The 7872-nt window shown below is 35.3% G+C and overlaps 1 non-coding gene across 1 annotated transcript; it reads right to left on the reverse strand.

Annotated features, from left to right (window-relative positions):
* Positions 1 to 1530: 1530 nt before the first annotated feature.
* LOC121227607 (small nucleolar RNA R71) lies at positions 1531 to 1637 on the reverse strand. Its single transcript, XR_005925169.1, has one exon. It is a non-coding gene; the product is annotated as a small nucleolar RNA R71 (small nucleolar RNA).
* Positions 1638 to 7872: the final 6235 nt, after the last annotated feature.

Below are 7872 nucleotides of genomic sequence, written 5' to 3' on the forward strand. Positions count from 1 at the left end.
GGTGTTGAGAGTTGGATAGAAAAAAGCTATCGTATTAGATTTTCTCATTTGATTCTTATTGCCGTTCTTTTAGAAGTTATGTGTTATTGATGATGTTGGTTGTTGAATTAAACTCGAACTTGATTTACCCAGCTATGAGCTAAATCTCTTCGGCTCGGGATTACTTTGTTGAACCCTTTATTTTCTATTAATGTTTACAGTTTGAATTGGAATTATTCTGCTATTTTATTCAATGGTATTTCCTGTTATATGCAGGTTGTGCATTGACAAATGTGCAACAGGTTATTAAAGTTAATTTAATTTTGATAGGGTTAGGTTAACTAGATAGACATTAGATAATATGAGTGAATGATAAATTATTTATTCACAGCAACCTATAGACATAGAGTTTTGCCTCATACGAAAGAAGGTAGAAAATATTAGTGATAACCGAACTCAAGTCTATAGATATATAGTGCTTTAGGGGAGGTAACCCAGGGTTTTGCTCTCGAAAGAAATAGACTGTTGTAGAAACCTTTCGAGCAGTAGAATGTTCAAGGCTTTGCTATGGCATTAATAATTAGAGAAGGTAGATGCATCAGTAATCCCAACTGTCCTAATCAATATTGCAGTTCCTCAATCTTTTTTCTGAAGTGTCTTTGTCGTGACATTCTTGTTTCATTTATTTGTTTTGTTTTGAACATTTTATATATAACCATTCTCCCATTTTGCCATTGCATTCTCACTATTATTTTGCTTAACATTAATCAAACTTAACTTTAATAACTCAACCAAATTATACCTATCTAGTCCCTGTGGGGACAGTCTCACTTATCACTTTATTACTTGTTTCGACGTGTATACTTACACAATCTACACATCATATTCACAAGCGGCAAGTTTTTGGCGCCGTTGTCGGGGATGACAATTGGTGAAATTTGGTTTTGTTATTTTTATTTTATTTCATTAGTTTTAGATAACTTTGTTGTATTTAATTTTTATAGATTTGCTATCAGTGCATGAGAAGAGGCATTCTTTTAGAAGAAGAGTATCCTTTTGACCTAGAGATCGAGAGAACTTTGCTAAGAGGAGAAGAGAATTGTGTAATATGGCTAGGGAAGGGAGTGATCCATTAAATCCAAATAGTCGGGATGTTAATCTTCCTATTCATCATGAGATAGATGACTAAGACAGGCCAGTTCAAGAGCATGTCATTTAAATTTTAGATTACCTGAATCCAGGGATAGTAAGACCACACATAGAAGCTCAACATTTTGAGCTGAAACTGATAATGTTTCAAATGCTACAAATTGTTGGACAATTCAGTGGGTCACCAACTGAAGATCTGAGACTACATTTGAGACATTTACTAGAGGTCTGTGACTCATTTAGACAACAAGGTGTTACTGCAGATGCCTTGCAGCTCAAATTGTTCCCATAGTCTTTGAGAGATCATGCAAGAGTATGGCTTAATGCCTTACCGTTGGGGCTTCATGTAATGAACTATGCTAGAGGTTTTTGCTATGGTATAATCCGGAAAACATGAATGCCAAGCTCAGAAATGAAATAACATCTTTTCGATAATCAGAGGATGAAACGATGTACGAAGCCTAGGAAAGATTTAAGGAATTACTTAGAAAATGTCCAATGTATGGGTTCTAGCACTGGATTCAGATGAAGATGTTTTACAATGGGCTTAATGCGCATACTAGAATGGGAGTCGATGCATCTTCCAATGGTAATTTGTTGGATAAATCCTATAATGAAGCATATGATATCTTGGAACAGATTGCCAACAATGATTATCAATATCCTACCATGCGAGTTGGGACTGGTAGGAAAGTTGCTCGCTGTGACACCCCTAAAGTGACCCTAGTTGGAAAGCGGTTTCAGACCGCTAAAACCGAGTCACCAATTATTTGAATGTGATATTTATTGTCTAAAATATGGATATGAAGGTGTGAAAGTTTAGGCGTCGATTTAGTAAATTGCATGTGAATTTAGTTCAAAAGACTTATGGGTGACATTTTGAAATGTGATAGGCTAATCTAACAAGGACCTAATAGTGCATTGAATCAAAAGGGAGGACTTGCATGTCAATTTTCCCCCCCTAATACGTAGTGGCCGGCCATTGAGCATGGGTGCACAAGAATGTTATGGCTAAAACATTCATAACATGTTTGGGGTAGTGCTTATGTAAGGATTAATAAAATAAAGAGCATGGTGGACAATGTTTATGGCTAAAACATGTCATAAAACATGTGTGGTGTGCATTATGTAAGGATTAATAAAATAAAGGGGCATGGCAATAAATATTGTGTTAGTAGGATGGAAAAAAAAAAAAGAAAAAGAAAGATGTGTGTGATTGTCCCCCCCATTAAAAAGTGATCGAATAGCCGCCGAAATCGTTTGACAACATCCGAGGTAAGTTTTAAGTGATTAAACGTTGAGTAAATTCAATCATAATAGGACATAATGAGTTGATTTAATAAGATATGATGTGGCCATGATATGTCTTAAACTCAAATGGTAAGTTCATATGTGTTTGGACTTGGAAATTTAAGAGCAAATTGTAATAATTTGCTTTGGACAGCAGCAGTAACGTGATTTTAGAAAATCACTATAAATTGTTGGTCTGGAATTATAGGCTGAATAAAATATGTAATCAAGTCTTAATTAGTCTAGTTTCTTATAAAAGATACCTTGTGAGCAAAGAAATTTCCTATAAATATATATTTAAAGTTGTGTGAGACGGTGTCAAAATGACTCCGAAATCCCCTGTTCTGTTTTTAGAAAATCATTATAAATTGTAAAAAAATGGTTATAAGATAAAATTTATATGCTTAGACTCCTTAATGAGTCTAGTTTCAAATGAAATCAAATACAACACATTTTGAATTCTGTAAAATGAGAAATTTGATTCGTAGTGAAGAGTGGTCAGATTAGTCAAATAGTGAAACAGGGGAAACTTTAAGAAAAATCTGGTATTGATTGGCCAAACCTAAAATTCTGGAAATTTTATTATGGAAGATATACGAGTCTATATTCAAGAAAAATTAACGGCAAGTGATTTGGAGTTTTGTAGCTCCGGTTATAAATAATTTAGTGACCATTGCTCAGGAAAACAGCTCGTAGTGAATATGTGATTTTGTTGTAAACATGGATAAAACTTGTTTAGTTGCTCATAAGCTATTGATTAAACCCATACTTGAATTCTAAATCGTGATATTGTAAGCTTATGAGTATTCGAATATGAAATGATAGTATGGCGTAAATTGAATTATTCATTGGAAAGTGATGGATGTAGATTCGGCCAAGACCAAGTCTGTACATGATAGTATATGTGGTATGTGAAGTATATTTGAATAAATGTGAAAGTGTATATATGTGATAAGGCCTAATGGCCAATGTGATGAATGTGAAAGTGTATATATATGTGATGAGGCCTAATGGCCGATGTGATGAATGTGAAAGTGTATATATGTGATAAGGCCTAATAGCCGATGTGATGAATGTGAAAGTGTATATATGTGATAAGGCCTAATAGCCAATGTGATGAATGTGAAAGTGTATATATATGTGATAAGGCCTAATGGCCGATGTGATGAATGTGAAAGTGTATATATATGTGATAAGGCCTAATGGCCGATGTGATGAATGTGAAAGTGTATATATGTGATAAGGCCGAATGGCCAATGTGATGAATGTGAAAGTGTATATATATGTGATAAGGCCGAATGGCCAATGTGATGAATGTGAACATGTGTATGTGTGATAAGGCCGAATGGCCAATGTGATGAATGTGAACATGCATATATGAGATAAGGCCGAATGGCCAATGTGATGAATGTGAAAGTGTATATATGTGATAAGGCCGAATGGCCAATGTGATGGATGTGGAAGTGTATAAATGTGATAAGTCCCGAAGGGCAATTGTGTCAGTACTATATCCGGGTTAAAACCCCGCAGGCTTTATGCGAGAATATTATCCTGATTAATGTCCATAGGCTTCGTGCTCGTACTATATCCGAGCTTTAAAGACCCGACGGCTAAATGCTAGGATTCAAGTAAGACTTTGATATTGAGTATCTGCATTAAGTTACCATCAAATAAGTATTATGTATTCAAGATGTTCAGGTACGTATTACTTACTCATCGGTGGAGTGATTTCGAGGTGAATTATCAGTATCAAAGAGGTAGGTAAATGTGATTAATATTATAACTCCAAATGTGAGAATGATCTAATTGGTAATGGTATGTTTGTATAATAAAGTATGCGATGAAATATTCTTATGTATTAGTGCATATTCTGCCCAAAAGCCTTATGATCTGAGTACGGGTTAGGTTGAGCTAGATGTGCCAGTACAAGGTAAGGATTATGATTTGTAAGCTTACATATATGTGATAAGGAATATGTTGGTTATTTATGTGCCTATGGTAATTTAGTACTTGTCATGTTGAAATACTTAAAAGTATGGATGTGATTATGAACAAGTGGAAAGGATTATTGAAAGTTGAAAATCGATGAAGAATGTGCTTTGGAAATATTTGACCATCTAGGTCATTATTATTCGAAAGTATATATGTGGCAGCCAAGTGTTGCGTTTAATGATATTATAGATCGAGATGAAGCTCTAGATTAACTTCATGAACAGTTGAAATGAATGACCAACGATAGTGATTGAGAACACTTTGTTTTGCTTAAAACTTACTAAGCATTAAATGCTTACTCCGTTCTTTGAATCTCTGTTTTATAGATTTTGGTTCGTCAGCTATCGGACTCGGGATTATTGAAGTCGAAGTCGCCCACACTATCAAAACCCTTTTGGTACACTTTTGGTTGAACTCTGAAAATGGCATGTATAGGACTACCCTTTTGTTGTTGGTCATGTACCCTTCGGTTTTGTATAATTTTGGATAGCCATGCGAAAATGGCTTATATATGTTTGAGCATAATGTTATAATCATTTGGTATGGATATGGTTATTGAGAGGTGTGGATATGCTTAACAAGGATTGGCCATGGGAATGGTTAATCACTATCATAATTTGTGCTATTTATGCTAAAAGGGCTAGTTGAATCATGGAAACTATGAAATAGGTAAAGTCTACCTTAAAGGCAGATGTTGACAGCAGCAGTGATGTATATTTGGAAAATCACTAAAATAGTAGGAATGGAATTAAATAGTGAATAAATTATTTAAATGAACCTTGATGAATCCACTTTCATATGGAAGAAACGAAACGGTCATATGAGTGGTATGTTAAGAGATAATTAGGTTTTCGTGAAACAGGACCAGAACAGTTCTGGATTCCCTATTCCGACTTTGGAAATTCATTATAAATTAACCAGAGATAATTAGGAGTCATTCATATATGTATAGATTCCTCTCTGAGTCTAGTTTCTATAGAAAAAACGGCATCAGTATTGAATCCCTGTACAGGGAGATATCCAAATCGTAATGCATGAAGGTCAGTGTAGTCGCACCTGTAACAGGGAGACTTTAACTAATAAACTGTACTAATTGGCCTGACCAAAAATTCTAGAAACAATATGTAGATGGACATATGAGTCTAGTTTCAGGGAAAAATCACGAAACTGATTTCGAGTGTGAAACTCAAGATATGATTTTAAGGTGACAGCGACACAGTTAGCCAGCTGTCTGGAAATTTTTAAAATGGACTGCGATAGTAGCGACATAGTATGTGTAACCCCCGTACCGAGACCGTTGCCGAGTCGGAACGAGGGGTTCACAGACTAAATTCGCTTACTATCGCAGTCCATTTTAAAATTTCCAGACAGCTGGCTACTGTGTCGCTGTCACCTTAAAATCATATCTTGAGTTTCACAACTCGAAAATCAGTTTCGTGATTTTTCCCTGAAACTAGACTCATATGTCCATCTACATATTGTTTTCTAGAATTTTTGGTCAGGCCAATTAGTACAGTTTATTAGTTAAAGTCTCCCCTGTTACAGGGTGCGACTACACTGACCTTCATGCATTACGATTTGGATATCTCCCTGTACAGGGATTCAATACTGATGCCGTTTGTTTCTATAGAAACTAGACTCAGAGAGGAATCTATACATATATGGAATGACTCCTAATTATCTCTGGTTAATTTATAATGAATTTCCAAAGTCGGAATAGGGAATCCAGAAACTGTTCTGGTCCTGTTTCACGAAAACCTAATTATCTCTTAACATACCACTCATATGACCGTTTCGTTTCTTCCATATGAAAGTGGATTCATCAAGGTTCATTTAAATAATTATTCACTATTTAATTCCATTCCTACTATTTTTAGTGATTTTCCAAATATACATCACTGCTGCTGTCAACATCTGCCTTTAAGGTAGACTTTACCTATTTCATAGTTTCCATGATTCAACTAGCCCTTTTAGCATAAATAGCACAAATTATGATAGTGATTAACCATTCCCATGGCCAATCCTTGTTAAGCATATCCACACCTCTCAATAACCATATCCATACCAAATGATTATAACATTATGCTCAAACATATATAAGCCATTTTCGCATGGCTATCCAAAATTATACAAAACCGAAGGGTACATGACCAACAACAAAAGGGTAGTCCTATACATGCCATTTTCAGAGTTCAACCAAAAGTGTACCAAAAGGGTTTTGATAGTGTGGGCGACTTCGACTTCAATAATCCCGAGTCCGATAGCTGACGAACCAAAATCTATAAAACAGAGATTCAAAGAACGGAGTAAGCATTTAATGCTTAGTAAGTTTTAAGCAAAACAAAGTGTTCTCAATCACTATCGTTGGTCATTCATTTCAACTGTTCAATGAAGTTAATCTAGAGCTTCATCTCGATCTATAATATCATTAAACGCAACACTTGGCTGCCACATATATACTTTCGAATAATAATGACCTAGATGGTCAAATATTTCCAAAGCACATTCTTCATCGATTTTCAACTTTCAATAATCCTTTCCACTTGTTCATAATCACATCCATACTTTTAAGTATTTCAACATGACAAGTACTAAATTACCATAGGCACATAAATAACCAACATATTCCTTATCACATATATGTAAGCTTACAAATCATAATCCTTACCTTGTACTGGCACATCTAGCTCAACCTAACCCGTACTCAGATCATAAGGCTTTTGGGCAGAATATGCACTAATACATAAGAATATTTCATCGCATACTTTATTATACAAACATACCATTACCAATTAGATCATTCTCACATTGGAGTTATAATATTAATCACATTTACCTACCTCTTTGATACTGATAATTCACCTCGAAATCACTCCACCGATGAGTAAGTAATACGTACCTGAACATCTTGAATACATAATACTTATTTGATGGTAACTTAATGCAGATACTCAATATCAAAGTCTTACTTGAATCCTAGCATTTAGCCGTCGGGTCTTTAAAGCTCGGATATAGTACGAGCACGAAGCCTATGGACATTAATCAGGATAATATTCTCGCATAAAGCCTGCGGGGTTTTAACCCGGATATAGTACTGACACAATTGCCCTTCGGGACTTATCACATTTATACACTTCCACATCCATCACATTGGCCATTCGGCCTTATCACATATATACACTTTCACATTCATCACATTGGCCATTCGGCCTTATCTCATATATGCATGTTCACATTCATCACATTGGCCATTCGGCCTTATCACACATACACATGTTCACATTCATCACATTGGCCATTCGGCCTTATCACATATATATACACTTTCACATTCATCACATTGGCCATTCGGCCTTATCACATATATACACTTTCACATTCATCACATCGGCCATTAGGCCTTATCACATATATATACACTTTCACATTCATCACATCGGCCATTAGGCCTTATCACATATA

This window comes from Gossypium hirsutum, unplaced genomic scaffold, assembly GCF_007990345.1.
Source record: "Gossypium hirsutum isolate 1008001.06 unplaced genomic scaffold, Gossypium_hirsutum_v2.1 scaffold_1208, whole genome shotgun sequence".
In the NCBI taxonomy this organism is placed as follows: domain Eukaryota; kingdom Viridiplantae; phylum Streptophyta; class Magnoliopsida; order Malvales; family Malvaceae; genus Gossypium; species Gossypium hirsutum.